General features: G+C 42.5%; 1 long non-coding RNA gene across 1 annotated transcript in view; it reads right to left on the bottom strand.

Annotated features, from left to right (window-relative positions):
• Positions 1 to 17,238, bottom strand: part of LOC136779123 (uncharacterized) — a 94,960-nt gene that overhangs the window by 48,495 nt on the left and 29,227 nt on the right. The window contains exon 2 of the long non-coding RNA XR_010823525.1: positions 14,072 to 14,199. This is a non-coding gene — a long non-coding RNA (uncharacterized lncRNA). The remainder of the gene's footprint in view (positions 1 to 14,071; positions 14,200 to 17,238) is intronic.

Raw genomic sequence — 17,238 nt, 5'->3', positions numbered from 1 at the left:
CTGTGTAAATGATACGTTGGAGCATTTTCCAATTTTTTCTTTGTTACTCGAGGCTGCGCGCTAAAAATAAATCGTACGCTCGGTTAGCAATTTCTGAAATCTGTTAATGGAGAAGCGTGGTAAGTTTAAAGGCGGAGAAAAGATTTTCGGTTTTGGGTTTTGTGGGGTAAGCGTTCTCGCTTTCTTGGTTAGGGGGGAGGGCTAATCCCGGGGATAAAACGATACAGTAGTAGCTAAGGATGGAAAAGAGACTGTGGAAAAGGAGAGGATGAGAAAAGGATCATTCTAAGTGGATTCGTTCGTAACGGTTTAATCGGTTCTTCAAAGAAAAGCTCCTGCCGGCCTTAAGTTTTCCCAAATCAAAACAATTCCATTGTATACACTTTGCTAAAAGAAATCCTCTTTCTATAAAATAAACAAATTATTATTATTATAAACATATGTTGTACGAAATGGGACGGGTGGAATTTGAAGAGAGAGAGAGAGAGAGAGAGAGAGAGAGAGAGGGGGAAAGAGACATTTATTCGAACCGACTCGACTGAGATAAGCTGCGATAACGAAAAAACTCGTTTCCACTATCAATTCGAAAATGTCTCGAATAAGATAGTATAATGAACACGTGAAATTCGATCTGCCAATATGTCGAGGGTTAAAAATGATCGTCCATAGAATTTTATCCAGTATTGATAACTATTGCTTTTTCACGTATCGAGATACGGTAGATTTAGATTTATCGCGATGCCTCGTGGGATACGAGATCCGAGTAGAAGCCTTGGATATTTAAATGCAAATCAAATACTGCGTACATTGAAGCCAATGACCTATTCCGTCTCGGTGGAATATCTGTATACCATTTTCCCTAGCACAACTATTTCACCGTATAGCGTCTATTTCACCACGATGACACAATTAACGCCGCCGTATCGTAAATTTAGAGGGAAAATCACTCTATCAGCTTTCATCTATTTTCCAGGCCAATTTTTATCCTTGTGCTTTTTTTCCATGTCGATTCTCCGCGATTCTGCATTAGCATCGATATAATAATGATTATATAACACCTGCAGCAAAATATCCATTGAGAGTGCATGGATGTATGAATTTAAATCAATCCACATGTGTGTATATATACGTATATAATTGGAAAAACGCTTTTGTACAGTATCCTATATAAATACCGTACTTGACCCGGTAGAATTTAATTAATTAAAGAGTTTAAGTGATTGGGCAATCGAGAAGTATTTAAATAGGCGTTTAATTAATGATCGGAAGGCAAAGGAATTTTAATGCATCCAATAGGAATAAACATGGATGGTTTGCGCGGGAATTTGCGAGCCATTCCACAATGGCGTAATGTCTTATTTTGTAGGCGCAACCGAGGTGGACAAACTCAATCGTACAGTTGCGTTAATTCCCGAAGGACAGCATTTACAGTAGTAGTGGCATTTAACGGACACAAAAGGGAATAGGGTACGTATGTACACCGCCTGGCAAATGTGTCCGGATGAAAATTCTATAATTGGATCGTCTGCTCGTTAGTCCCGAATCGACTTTTGTTAACGCTCCGAGTGTGCTTGCTGTACGTGGAGTTTTCTCTGCGAAGCTTGCGAACCGTGTCGAAAGAGAGAAACTCCCTTGACTGCGTGCTCCGCGCTGCGCGGCGAGAAAAACGATACAAAAAGTGGAGAAAAAGTCTGGAAGAAAGGGACCGAGAGAGAAAATCGTTTATTCAAATTGTACGACCAGCCGGCAAGCAGATACGAATATCGGAACTTGAATGACCGACCGACATTTGCATGGACGATCAATAAACCAATCAGATGGATTTGTTCGGAAAAGAGTAGCAAAACTTTGTCTCGAATTATATTTCATGTTGATTTTCGAGCAAATAGCAAATATTCTCCGTGCACTTAATCACGTGAGTGTATATATATATATATATATCAATGAGAAATCTTTCGGAATCGCATCTTCCAATAATCGAATAACTCATCGTATTTTCTTTAATCGAGTGTAACGAGAAGAGAAGCTTCGTCGCTTCGTCTTTCGCGTTGGACCAATCATCTAGCATTAGAAAAAAACAAAACAAGAAAAAATGCTTGGTTAGCGATGGAGTATAATTTTTAAGAAAACAGAGTCGCGGCAGACCTCTCACTCTTTCTCGATAAATCGCATCGATCTTTCGTCGATCGTGATTTGCCCGTAAATCATGGTGAGGAAGGTCGAACGAGTGTTCCTGTCCCTGGTGCGATGGCATTGGACGGTCTAGCAACGTTGGCCATAAATTGGGAAATGAAATGAAGGGAGAGAGAGAGAGAGAGAGAATTTGCCGCGAATTAAAAATAAAAGCGAGAAGCAGCAGGGTGTTGCCGACGAATTGCGGCTGCGGTTGGACATACGCACACACAGTCGCCTAGGGGAATACTGAAATTCACCGGTGAATATCCTGCCAGCATATCTATGTCAGACACGTGTGTGATTAGCCTTCTCTCCTTAGTGTGTCGGTGGAGCCCGTACGTAGTACACATTAATCGTAGAGCTTCATCCTACTACTATGCATCACGCATCTGTTAGGATATAATAATACATATATATATATAGTATATCTATATAATATATAGGTAGGTAGTATATTATATAATACATGTACGTTATTCCTCCCATGAGTAACACGTATCTGCGTCACTTGGGAGTCTATCACATTCCTGCAGCAACAGCGCGCTTCCCTGCTACATTTAAATTCATATCGCCCCCCAATGGAATAGAGCTTCCTCCGCGTACTTTTACGAAATCCACGTTCCTGCAAGTGCCGTATCATTATTATTTATGCTAATATATATATAGCGTCGCGTAGAATCGAAATTGAAAAATCATATGAAAAAGAAATTTGCTCGAAAATTCATCCCTACCTTTTTAATATTATTATATATATATATAGGGGCTCTGTGTGTATGCACGTTAGTGTGTGAGATTATATTAAATTATAATTATTTTATACGTTTTTGTTCGATAATTGATCAGCTGGTTATTTATACTCGAAAAGCACGAATGTGAAAAGTGTATAAATGGTGCAACGTACTAGCCATGCGCTTAAGAATCGAGCTCGAAGAGTAAAACGAATCGCTTGTCGCGTAAAATATTCACACTCGTTTTTTCCTCACTGGGAAAACCCCATGAATTCTCTGGCTGATATCCAGAGCTAGTTTGCATTAACGCGGGAAGGGATCTTTTTTCAAACGAGTTTCCTGGCGCAATTGTCGTTCAAGGCTATTATAACTTGAAACCTTATAGAGTATTTTCGTTGATAGACTCGTTTGTCCGGAATAACTGTGCACTCACCGTACTTCTACCTTATTCCAATTTTCCAAGGAATCTTTTTATCTAAGCGAGCATTAGAAAAGCTCGGGAATTCGGGAGATTGCGTCGTTTACCCCGAGAGAATTTTGTAAATAAAAATATTGTCGGTTTCAATCTCGGTAACTACAGTCGGAAATAGGAAAGTGCCATGTAGGGGTAGGTAAGGAGTACGTAAAACGGGGAAAGTTTTCAGCATGGCGAGGGATAGGCTGATCGAAGAGAGGCAAGATTTTCCTGCCTATACCACCCAATGTAGTTGAGCTTCCAAGAGCTTTCATCAGTCAACTGTCACTACCCTCGGGAGCTTCCATCGTTTCCTATCTAACACCCTTTCTCAGCCCTACCGTCAGCTCTACAATTCGACCCCTTTTCACATCCCCAACCGCTGACTACGTGCTACAACCCGAAGAACATTACCCCAAGCTCGTAACTCTATCCGCCAAGCATAATTCAACTTATCAAATTCCATCTTATTATTCTTCTTGACATTCTTTTCTTGCACGTAGCTATATATATATATATATATAGAGAGAGAGAGGAAAGCTCGCTGGCTGAGCCGTTATGTAATGTTTGCAGGTATAAGCGATTGGTACGTGGATCGAAAATGCTTTAGCTATATATACTATATATATATATAGTATATTTCTTAACGAAGAAACGAGAAATTCTGAATGGTCGAGCGATTCATCACTGCCAGTGCGAGCAAGCGCTTAATCACACGTGAAATCCTTTATCGATGGTCTCATCGCTGTCGGTGGAAAATCGTTGCCAATGACTTTTAATTGTCATTGCAATTAGAGCGTTAATTTGTCAAATTTGTTAAGTTAATTAGCGGTTAACGTTAACGGGGGAGTTTGGAGGGAGGGGATGATTTTAGGGGACCAAAGGGAAGCTGTTGTCGAAATTACGGAATAAATTTGTAGTCCGGAATGGTATTATCAAAGAGCCGGGGGATAAAACTTGACTGGAATCCCGTTACAAAGGAAGTGCCGTAAGCAAAGGGATGGTTTGCATTGGTAAACAAAGTATTAGCAAAAGGCAAGCGAGTATACGAGTCTGATAATGTAGTTGCGCGGGAAACGACAAGGGCCAGTTTCGCCAGTTTCGGGTTAAAAGTAATCAGGATAAGCTATTGCCTCCATTACGCTCTCGGCATCTGCCTCGGCTTTTACTTCCACAGTCAACTTTGTCCCGATTTATTACACCGCTATCTCCCTCGCTTTTTCAATCCGGATCAATCGACACCGCGCGCCATGCACCGATTACGCAGAATTCGCTCGGGCTTATTTCCCACACATAAGCTTATTGCCATTCATCAAAATTTCCCAGCCAAGCACGAAACGTTGCGAAAAGCCATCCTGGAATTCGAAAAAAATGATCTATCGTTTCATTATGGAAATGACGCTGGCCGGTATTACCATATGCGTGAAATTCGATTTAGCGGCGAGTCTTGCTGCATTGCTCCGATAATTAATTCTTTCCATGAAAATGTTTCACTCTTTTGGTTTGACGCGGATGGAGCTCGCGTCACTATATCGATCCGAAGGGAGAAAATCAAGTTTTTAATTGCCGAACGTATTTTGGCGTTGAGAAACGAAGCATTCTTTCGATCGATGGTTGATTGCTTAAAAATCGGTTTATTTGTTTCTGCATCGAGGAAGATGACATTTTTCGTATAACTACCGATCTGAAGGGGGGAAATGGAGTTCTACATTGTTAAACGTTTTACATGGTTGAGAAACGAAGCAGTATTGCGATCGATGATTGAAAGCTTAAAAATTAATTTATTTGTTTCTACGTCGAGGAAGATAACATTTTTCGTATAACTACCGATCTGAAGGGAGGAAATGAAGTTCCACATTGTTAAACGTTTTACATTGTTGAGAAACGAAGCAATATTTCGATGGTTGAATGCTTAAAAATCGATTTATTCGTTTCTACATCGAGGAAGATAATATTTTTCGTCAAACTACCGATCTGAAAAGAGAAAAGAAAGTTTCACATTGTTAAGCATTTTTCATTGCTGAGAAACGAAGCAATATTTCGATGGACATAGTTGAAAGCTTAAAAATCGGTTTATTCGTTTCTAGATGAAGGAAGATAACATTTTTCATCTAATTCGTCATGTGGAATTGGACTCGTTGTGTTGTGTCTTTTCTATACACATGTGCGATTGTCCGTAGAGAAATCGGTCGGTAAGAATAAGATGCGGGAGGTTGGGGGTGCGGAGGAGAGGCAAGCAACGTTACATGGACGAGCGTGACATCTGACGTATACCTACACGAGGCGTTCACGGCCGATTGGTTATTGCTTAACGGTGTTTCACGCAACGGCGACTCTGATCGTCTCGTTACACTTTCACGAGGAAACTCCGCCGAGGAGGAGCCAGTTGATCGGCCCGAGTAACAATAGCCCTTAAAATACTACTATCCCTCTTTCCATTCCTTCTCCTATGATCATTAGAAGACAAGGTATCAACAGTCTCATTTTACATCTTAGTTTGACTGTAATAAACATTGAAATATTTTCTTTTTTTAGCTCTGTATTCTTTCATGCTGTGTTTGGTGAATAATGTGATTCGAAGCCACTTTATTCGGTCAATTTTGACCAGTAGAAACTTGTTTTTACTAATTGTTTGTAATTTGAACAATATTTTAGAGCTTTTTAAGCTTCCCTTTCCTCCAGACAATTGTCAATTAATAGTTTTCCTTCGTTGCTTGTTTACATCACAGTAGCTATCAAAAAATCTCTCTCTCTACAGAGAGAAAGAAAGAGAGAGAGAGAGAGAGAGAGAGTAAAAATAATCCCAAGAGAAATTTTTAAGATTGATCCTATGATTTTAAAGCCTCCTCTTTCCACTTCGGTAATTCATCAGGCTTATATCACGCGTATAGAACTTGTTATGTTAAAAAATGAGGTTTTTGTTAACGAAAAGCAAAAAGTAAGGAAATAGAATAAAGTAGAAAAGGTGGACAAAATTATGCTAGCTAGGTCTCGAAGTGAAAAATTAGAATACACAAACGTGGCACAAATAAAGATAAGCAGAAATACGTAGTTTTCATTTGAGAAAGATAAAAGCGAAGAGGTAGATAAAATGGGTGAAGGTAAATCTGAAATGGCATAAGGAATAAGAGGGTAAATGGTGAATGGGAGAGCGAGAGACAGGAGGAGGTTTGAAGAGGATGAGGGAGGTAAGTGAAATGAGGGTGATGTGGATGGGGGGTGAAGGGGCGCGAAGAAGAGAGTGGTACAAAGCGGTAGCAAAGAGCGAGTGGGTCCTGCGGTCATGAAACACAAAACGCCGGGCTCGCCATTAGCGCCGATTCTGCTTTGTTGTCGCGTCGCCGCGATATAACGCTTGCTATCCCCTCGACTTTATCATTGTAGTTGTAATCCACTTTGTCCTATACCGCTGTATGGACAGTTGTTTAAATAAAATCCACGAAGAAATACACTTTGCTTTATCTTTGGTCGCACCGAGCCAAATTCTCATTTTTCATACTTCAGAGCCAATGAAATTCTAGCCGCTATACCTGCAGGTATAAAGAATCTGACATTCAATCGATACGTAATTAATTTGAAACTCTGCCTCGGCAGTAATTCTTCCCACTTTTTATTATACACTTTTTTTTTAAAGTCGATCATTAATTATCTTTGATTTTTTTGTTATTGCGTAGTAAGATAATAAATATTTCTATGTGCTTTGAGAGATAGATATTATATATATACGAAGTTCGTTCTCATGACTTTTTTTATCCAATGGATGGTGTGCTGTATCTCTGTTTTCCATTTGACTGACTTATGCGTCAATCGGGCATCGAACCTTGTCATTCCACTCGCTGATTTCATAGTTATCTGTTGGCGGCAATCTCTCTCTCTCTCTCTCTCTCTCTCGCTCTCTGTCCCCCTTTAGAAGAGAAGTACACATATATATATAGAACAAAAATCAGCTTAAATCCAATTAAAAATCTCTTCTTTCACCACAGTACAATGACAATACTAGAGTTTCAACCATAGAGAACATATTCGAAGGGTACCCGTAACACTCGTGTGGTTTTACTCGATGAATATATAAATACCATTATATATATATATATAAAGCATATAAGCATATATACAATATTTTGTAGAAAAGACCAGTGGGGTTTACGCTCAATATTCATACCGTGAGATTAGGAGATACAACAAGGGCGTCTATATTTGCAGGCCTTAAACTTCAATATTCTCCCGAACGTGTCGGCTGAAAGTTACTCACACGGAACGTGTCAGCCATGAGACGTGTCCCCGGTAGCTCCTGTCACACACAGAAGGCTGGACTGCCGAAGGGGTGGGAGGGGCGGGCTGGTGTAAGCCTGACGTAGCACTTCCGGCGTTATTAGCCTCGTAAAATCGCGGAGACCCATTGTGTCGAGAAAATAGTCGCGGAGGATGAGCAAAGAAGGGGGGGGGGGGGCGTGCAGCGTTACGGCTTATTAAATTCAGCCTCGGAGCTCTCGCCACCCAGAACCATTATCTACACCCTTCCACTGCCCCTTCGTCTCTTGGTCCGCACACCTCTCGCTTTGACCTTGGGTCAGTCAAGTTTGACCCCTTTCCGGGGCTTACCTTCTTGGCTGGACCCTTTGGCCTCTCTCTCTCTCTCTCTCTTTCTTTCTCTCTCCCTCGTAATTTTACAGTGATTATCCGTACTCTCTGCTAGAGACATCGCCGTCGCGACGCTTTAATTACAAACTGGACTTTCATTTCAGCCCCGTGTGGATGATTGGAATAATCCGCGGGAATATTGCAGCCCACCACGTCTCATATGTATATATATATATAGCAACGTATACTACAGCTTAAGCGCGAAATTAACGCAAAACAATTTCCTCCCACCGTTTCAATAGCTTTGCCGTCCAAGTGCGAAAAATGATAATCGTGTAACGCTCCGCGCGTATACTCTCCATTAAATTACAAAATGTTTAAAAACTAGCATAAACACCATCGACACTGATTCGATAAGACTCGCGTTCGCAAAGTTTATAACTCCGAGAGTGCCGACTAGGAAATTATTCAGCGGCTGAAACTTGCCAAGCAACATTAACATATCGTTCAATCCGACTATCGCTTCGAATGTTGGAATAAAAGCTGCGGTCGTATCACGTTTGATAAAAAACGAGCGGCGGACGGTAGGAAAATGAAAAAGGAAGACGTGGAAGAGCTGAGAGTGCGAATTTTATTTGGAACCAAGAGACGATGTGTTTTATAATGGGAATGAGAGTGTAGGTTTTTGGTTGGTTGTTGGGGTAGGTGGGGCGAAGGGGAGGGGGAAGACAGTGATTAAAACGGTCGTGGTGTGTATGTCGACTTTATTTAGCGAGGGCGAGCAGGCAAATGGACAAGCTACGGCTGCTACGGGCAGTGTCGCAGTGTTTCTTGCACCTCCATTAAACGCGCGTCGGTCCGTCACTTTCCCTTCGGTCTTGCAGCACGTGAAGGACAAAAGTGTTGAAAGCTCCGCAGGTATATTTACTGCTGGGGTAAAATGCGTCCCTTTCTACCGTCGGAAGTTATCGCTGCTACGTTACGTTATAAGTCATCGTGTCTCTCTCTCTCTCTCTATATATATATATATATATATGCACACGTACACAATACATACACACGAACACTGTCCCCCGAACAACTCAATGCCTCACCATCTTAATTGAACGAGCAATACTACCGCGTGACAGCCGATGAATATAACACGGGACTTAAGTAGCAGGAACGAGTAGTGGTTAAGCGGTAACTACAATACCCAAATGACGTAGACGAGATCTTCGACACTGTTAGCACCCCTCTTTTCTCTCAGTAGTACGAGCGTTGCTTCTCCTCTCCGCCAGACCGTACCTTTGCTTTTCTCTCTTGCCCTTATTACATTGCCTTGTAATAATTTGTCGCTCCTTCACCTTTTTAAGCTTGGATTAACTACGTTACGTTTAAACAGATCCATTCTACCTTGAGTTTGCGTATACGCTTCATATTTCCCAAAGACGACGTCTCGCCTCGATGGTTTTTCTTTCCTCTCTTCAATCTTGTTTTTCTTTCTCAGATTTTAGTAGCGTTGTTGCCTTTCCTTTTACCACGTACTCTACCGTTGTAATACATATTTGTCCGTTTCTCTTTTCGCTTTTGTTTATTCGTATCTGCCACTATTGTAAAGCTGCTGCTTGCTTTGCCATCTCGCTTCTCCTTCCATCCGGTTTCCTTCTTTGTCTTTAGTCTTGTTCACGCAAACGTGAATACATACACGTGGCTCTCTATCCTTCCAGCACCACTACCACCACCCGAAGCCTGAGCTAGCTTCGCGTTAACTTGGCGAAAGTCAATATTTAAGTCAAGCCCTCTCTCGCTCGCTCGCCATCCCACTCTATATTTCTCTCACTGCTCTCTTCCCTCTATCTCTCATACTCTCCCTCTTAAATTAACGATTCACACCGGACACGTCCGAACTCTTCTTTTAAGCTTGCCAACACGGCTCACCTTCTGCTTCGTAAACTCCTCTCTCCACGTTATACGACTACTGAAATTCGAATTATTTAATGAGACCTTGTATCTCCTGCTCGCTTAATGAACTAACTTCTACACTTTAAATCAGCGTATACGAAGAAAGGTGAAATAGCATTAGAGAGTCTTGAAAACACAAGAAACGTGATTTTTACAATAAATCTTCTCTGACAATATATATGTATAAAGAAAGTCTTTCACGAGGAATTCATTTTTTTGTCATCCTTGAATGAATTACGTATAACTTTAAAGTTATGAAAATCGAGTGGAAGTAAAGTTGGACGACTGATTATTTCGTCTATATTCGTGCTGGTCGAAGCGAGTAGAAGATGGCTCTATATATACATATGGTGCAGACGGAAAGGGCGAATATGTAGCTAAGAGGAGGAAAATTAGTGTTGTCACGCATAGTGGTGCAGCCAACCGGATAGCGATAATAGTTGAAAGTTCCTGGGCGGACACGGCTCGTCCGACCATACGCACAGCTCCATCACTGTTGGAACATTCCTGTGATATTACTACTGAATTATGCACGCGCCAGCTTCGTCCGTTATAAATACAATTTCCCACATGCAAAGTGCACGTGTGTACACGTACACGTGTCTAACTATTCTTGTCGACTAGCAGCTGGTGCCATACCCCCCCCCCCCCCTCCTCCATATATAAATACAATCGCCAATTTCTCCATACATTTAAATATATTAATGTACTCTGGCATCGAACGAGTGACGCGTCTAACGATCCTTCCTCACCATCCGATATCTCGTTTTTACGCTCTCTGATTAATATACCCCGAGAAAATATTGGCTTCGTGGAAAGACCCTGCGAAACGGGAATGCCATTAGATTGGTTTTTATAGCAGAGACTTTGATATAGAAAGCAGAGAAATTGGCGATTGCGGAATTTAAGAAAACCTCATTGACGAAGCTTGCAATAATATTCGATGCAAGCATTTCACAGATAGATTGGTTTCATTAATTAATTTATGCCACTGAGGCTGTAATTAATTCAACGACGCGATTCTCGTTTAAGTGGCTCGGCAGTTTCCGAAGTGGCCAATTAGCTGTCGTGTCATTACGTAAACGGAAAACAACACAGTAACAGCGTGTAATCGAAAAGAAATCTTAATAGCTCCTCAATCTCTGCACAGTTACGGTACACGTATTTTCCGAGATAAGGCGTAATCTTTGATCTTTGTTTACCAACGCGTTCCTTCATTATAGTGGAAAAGCACACAAGGAATAGGACACATTGTGGCGCAAGCTCGAGCGCGCACACCCACGCACAAACACATATACATAGGAATGAATTACGTTAACAAGCGGAACTGGGTAAATAGTAATAATAGTTGAGAATTCCTGAAGGAGAACGCGCAGTTTTCAGTAGTAAAAGAGAAGGAAGAGGTGAGGAGAGGCCGAGCGTATGTCTGAGTATACTTGTAGCGTTACTACTGAATTATGCACGCAACGAACCCACGTCGCCTCTGCCGGGAAACCTCTCAAACGTCGTCTCTCTGAAGATCCATTCTGTCTGTACATCTGTCTGTCTGTGCTTGTGCCTGTCTATCTGTCCGTCTCTGCGTCTGCTTGTCCGTCCGTCCGTCTGCTCACCAGTCTAGCTAGCTGTGTCTCTCCACTAGCTGCCACTTCGGTTTCATTGGGAGGAACTTCTTTCCCGGAAATGCTCAACCATGAAACGCAATGTAAACGTGCGAACCGAAATGTAAACCTTGCCCCGGGTCCCAACTATTCCCCATTCAAAGTGTTCGCTTACGCGCACTTAAAGCTCTACCAGCGACACGTGTCACGATGCAGTTTCGATTTCAGCCGTAAGCGATTCCAATTCGCTGAATTCCTTTGCAACCAAATCTTCCTCTTTCTCCATCTACCAGTTTTACATTCGAATTACATTCGTTTTTGGACAATATCCTAAAATCTTGTGTTTTATTTTTTTAAGTATTCTTCGTAATGGAAATATCCAGATCAACTGGATTCATGCGTCGTGATAAGTATAATTTATTGTATATTCTTGCAATCGAATACAGGGTTTTTCGCTTGATTATTAGCGATTGGTTTTAGATGATTCTGCGAGATTTCGATTCGTAAAAGAGTCAGAGGATCCCAGAGATCGAGGTCTCGAGATTACGGCTGACCAATGGTAGTTTGCTTCCCTTATTCCTAATCGAGGAATATTTCTTTAAACTGGCGACTGTTAGAAAGAGAGAACGGGGGTGTTGCAAAGGGAGGAACAATGGAAAAGAAAGGGGGTAGAAGTGATAAATGTCAGAACAACCTGTAGCGCGCGCGTCTCGGCAAGATCTCTCTTTTTCTTGGCGATGGGGATGCAAAACTCGTTTGCGAGTGGTCGCTCGCTCATTCACTCGACCGGAAGTAGTTTATGCGCGTTTCATGCGCAGGTCGAGGGTGGAAAAGAGAAATGCATCGACTCGCGTATATATATGCCGTGAGAACGCGTGTGTACCGGATTTCCCGACGTCTATAATCGGCCGTTGTCGATGTATCTCGCGTTTTTTGGTGCACGAACAAACAGCTTTTCTTCGCGTTTCCCGTCGCGCAGACTGAAAATGTAATATGTATTATACGATGCTTCGGAGCAGCCTCGTAACGATAGCGAGGGAGGAGGGCGAATAGGTATATAAGAGAGACTTTGGCTTGTAGAGGAGCAGAGAGAGAGAGAGAGAGATGAAATGACTGGCGAAGGGGAGAAAAATAAATTGCGAAATAAAATACAAGCTTGCTATCTGCCAACGCGTATCGCAGCAAAGCCTCGCTCTTGCGTACATAGGAATACTTTTATATTTGGCCGTACTTATGCTCAATTGAACCCCACGGCTCGTTGGCCAAAACGAAAACTGACGTAAGCCTCGCTCTCCCTCTTCGCTCTCTCTTTTCCTTATTTTCCCACCACCAACCTTATTCGACTCTTGCCATCCTACCCCCCTTCGCCATATAAGAGACTGCTATTTTTCCCCAAGAATTTTCCTCGTGTTCCTCGGGATTATCGTCATTTTTATCCCAAACTTTATTTAGGTGTATCTGCGCAGTTGCGTAATTTTCATGAATATGAATGACAACAGTGTCCGTGCCATTTTCCTTGTCAACGGTTAATAAAAATTCATGCTCATATTTTTAGCGGAGCTATTGTTTGTTGAACTTTTAATTTTCCTGTAAATATGAAATAAAATACGCTCGAGAGCCAATATAGCGCTTTAACGTTTGAGAAAACGCGTGTTTTGAAAGAGACGCTTGTCGAGGCTGTAGGGAAAAATGTGAGTTTGTCAAGGCAGAGGAGAGAGAAGGAGCATATTTCTGCGGGAGAAGCGATTTTCTCTATGGCAATGAAATGAAAAGGCGGATTTCAGGTCTCAGGACGATCATTTCTTAAGGATGAGGTTTTTCTTTTTTCTCTTTTTTTTAGAGAAGGAGAATGCCTGGTCCAAATGGAAAAGGACCGAGAGAATGAGAGCTGAGCTTGGGAAGAGAAGAAAAGAGAAAAGAAAGGGGAGAGAGTGGAGGATGGTGAGAATGAGAGGGAGGACAAAGGGAGAGATAAGGAAAATGCTCGGTACGCAGATTAAGGGAATAAGATGTACCTTGGGAGGGCACTTTTGTCACGTAACGCAAAGTGGGGAAGGGAAGTGTAGGCTAGGGTGGAAAATAAAGCTGCATTCCAGGCTACAGTAACGAGATATAAATCAGTGTCTTGAATGGCTGGTTAGTAGGCGAAACGGCTAACTACCGACTGCTGCTTTTTCAAAAGAATCAAATTGCCTCGCTGATCTGCTACAGATCTTTCCTCCAGCTTTTAGCAGCGCACTTATTTTCGTTCGGCTAGCTTTCTAAAGCGTATCGTCCTTTAACGATATCGCCATCGCGTGTATTGTGGCCAGACACGAGATAACCTTCATTCGTAATTTTCGCTACTCAATGAGCCTCGCTCTGCCAAAGTCGAATCACCATCTTTGCTATCTGCTCGCTATGTATAGTCGACTCCGATATAAAAGCTTGAAGATAAAACGCAACGCTGCATGGCTGCAGAGACTCGCTCGAGTCGGGCATGGCTCTGACCGTTATTGTTAAGTAAACGGCGACAGAGTGTGTTCGTACTGTGAAATTGCAACAAAAATTCTCGAAAACTCTGAAACGTCAAAGGATTTTCGAACGCTTACCTGTAACGCGTCATTATCCATCCGGAATAAGTGGCGTATCACACCGGTAGAAAAGACCGCGTTTGCAAAAATATAAACCTTGAGTCGTTCCATCGAGTTTTCGTGGTTGTTGAGAGACACCGGCTGTTCTGTAAAATAACAAAAAGAATGGCTGGATTATTTTTAAATTTCGAGATATATCTCGAGGTGTTTGGCTAGAGAGGGATGGGTGTGGGAAATGAAATATTTCATATCCGGAAGGAGGGCATCGAATTCTTTTTTATATATAGTCTAGTATAATACAGCCAAGGAATGGGGAGGTCAGCAGGAATTTATACCCTTCGTCTCGCTTATATTTGTTATATCTTAGCGCATGTGGTCGTGATATTGGTCATTTGTTTTTTTCCCCTCCTTCTCTTCTTTTTAAGAAATAAGCCAGTAGCGAAACGTCCATCAGGATGCCCCATCGTTTGTCAAAACTTTCACGTACTGGATGCAGTGGTATAAAACAGTGCCGAGCCAGTATACAACGGTTGATCGAGCTACTATATTGGGAAAAACGCTGACTACCCTTTACGATTTACTAACCTTTTTTTCCACAACCTCATCGTTATTTCCTCATTTCGAAGAAACCGTGGTACATATTTGTCGAGCATCTCTTACATTTCTGATATTTAGAAGATGTACTCGACAATCTGGTAAACTGGGTAACGACAATTTTCGAAAGAATATAGGAACAACGCGAGAGACATAAAAGTTAGTGGAACGCGTTTCCTGAAAGAATTTCAGATGAGCCTTTTCACACGGGGTTGTATAGCAAAGGGTCCAGTTGGCGAATTCTTTCCGTTTTCTGTTAGCGGAAACGAGTGGCAAACCCACTACGAGGGCCGGACGATTTGTTGAACCGGCCAAAACTGTGGGTGGGGATCATTTTATCGCGATCGAGAGAGCACCATACTTTATGCTCGTGGTAAAACGAGATGGCGAAATAGAGGGTGGGAGAGAGAGAGAGAGAGAGACCTTCCCTGTCCAGAAGTGATGGGTGGTCTCGAAGCTCGTTTCGCTCGACATCGCGCGAGAGCGATTCATTGTCGAAAGCGAGTATCGACCGATGGATCGATTACTCTGCTTCCGTACTTGCTGTTCGTTGGATACTCGAACACCGAGCCTTTTGGAGCTTGCGGACCGTGCCACGCCAATCGCTCGATAATTCACGCCCTACAGGATTATAAAATCCCGATTATTCCGCTTTACAAGATAAAATTCTCTCGTTAAATTCTATCCTCGACTGCTTGATTTCTGTCATTTCCACTGGAAAGACAAATGGCTGTAAAAAAGACACTGAGTCGAAGATTGCGTTCTTCTTCATTTCTTCGGTTATATGGATAGTATATTTTTCAATAGCCAGGCTGAAGATAGTCTTGGTAAAGTTATTACTGCGAAAGAGAGGAGTGGATCCGGGCTGTGCATTTGTCTGCTTCTCGGGAGAAAATGGCAACAAAGTGGGTCTCGCAGCTCGATTCGCGGGAAATCGCGTTTGTGCGATTCATTGCCACAAACTGTCAGCCTGTAGATCGATCGCATTTCAGGTAACTGGCGTTGCGCAGTATGCTGATATACAGGTGCGTGTATTGACGCGTCAGTAACAGTTTGCACAACATTTTTTACACATACATTCGCACCGCGATATATACATAGAAATGTACACGGACGAGTCTTGAGTTACAACTACTACGAAGGGGAAAAGTTGACGTATTTTCCAAGCAAACTTCAATGAGAAATCAGCCTGTCGTCCTCTCTGCTAAAAATCCATTCCCACCTTGTTTGGCAAGCTGTTTGCAAGTTTTCAACTTAAACGATTGGCCAGGATTTTCTATTGCCCTTCAAATGTATATATATATTTCAGCTCTCTACGACTTTATACCAAATTTCAAGTAAAGCATTCTGCAACATTCACGGTTGGAGTATTCGCCGTCGCAAAAACAATTTATGACTGCACAATTCTGGCCGGGTTTTCTCCGTCCATTAAAACCGTTCATTGTGCAAGAATGGACGAGCTTCGGAAGGAATTGCGAATAAAAATCATCGGCTTGGAAAATTATTGCGACGAGGAACGATAAAGTTAATTTCTTTGTTTGGTAGCCTCTGTGTTATAGGTAATATAGGTACGTGCTGTATTAGGTGTACCTATATATATACCTATACTATGTAGATATAAGTGTGTACTAGTAACGGCACAGTTGGAACTGTGACACGTCAACGGTTGACTAATGCCGAGGAAAGTTTCGCTTAATGATTCAACGATAGCTAACGAACTATTTACCCGCAGACCGCAATTGCGGTAACAGGACTGAGTATGATATGGATGGAAGTGGTGAGAAATGGAATGAAAGGCGTCGTAAGGGTGACGAGAAGGGGTGAAGGTGAGAGAGGGGTAGGGGGAGAGAAGATAACAGGGAATAACACTCGACGACAACCGACGTCACTCTCCTCCCCGGGCCCTTTCAAAGCTCTTCGTTTTTCCCTCCTCGGCAGAATCCGCAAACGTCGCGGTATCGGTCAAAAAGTGCAGTCGAAAGAGATCGAGAGAGAGAGAGGGAAGTACTGATCCTATAAAATTAAGAAAAAACAAATAGCTCTGTGTAAAAGGTGTGGGAGGAGGAAATAAGCAGAAGGTATTTCCGGCGAATAAGTAGATAAGGTATCTTTGAAAGGAATGAAAAGGTGGTAGGTTTGAAAGGAAATCGAATAAAAGAGGAAAGTTAGCGGTGGCTCCAGCCGAGGTTATGGGGCTGGAAAGTCATGGAGAGACACGTATAGGTGAAACGGTGAGACGGGCTGGCAAGGGGCGAGGAGTAAGGGGCAAGGGAAATTAAGCAATTAGTAACTTTGCACCACAGCCGCTCTCAGCGAGATTTGATTATGTTTTCGGTTTAAGCTCTCCGGAGTGAGGCTCTTCTCTTGCTTCCCATCCCTCGGCAATCCGCAGCATGGGTCTCTCTATCCGGCATGTCTGTCTTTCCGGGAGTACTACCTCTCGCCTGTGCTTTTAAGAGGTTACCCGCCCCCTCCTCTCTTTCATCCTCTCTCGTGCCCGCCAGCTTGCCTAGCTGTCTGACTGCCTGCCTGCCTGCCTGCCTGCAGCCTGCCTCCTCCCTGTACTGTCGTATACCTGCCGCCACAAACTC

The sequence above is a fragment of the Prorops nasuta genome, unplaced genomic scaffold, assembly GCF_024137725.1.
Source record: "Prorops nasuta isolate Cenicafe-Biocafe unplaced genomic scaffold, Cenicafe_Pnas_1.2 PNAS00015, whole genome shotgun sequence".
In the NCBI taxonomy this organism is placed as follows: Eukaryota; Metazoa; Arthropoda; class Insecta; order Hymenoptera; family Bethylidae; genus Prorops; species Prorops nasuta.
The sequence above is the reverse complement of the archived record's forward strand: the minus strand, read 5'-3'. Positions and strand labels throughout refer to the sequence as shown.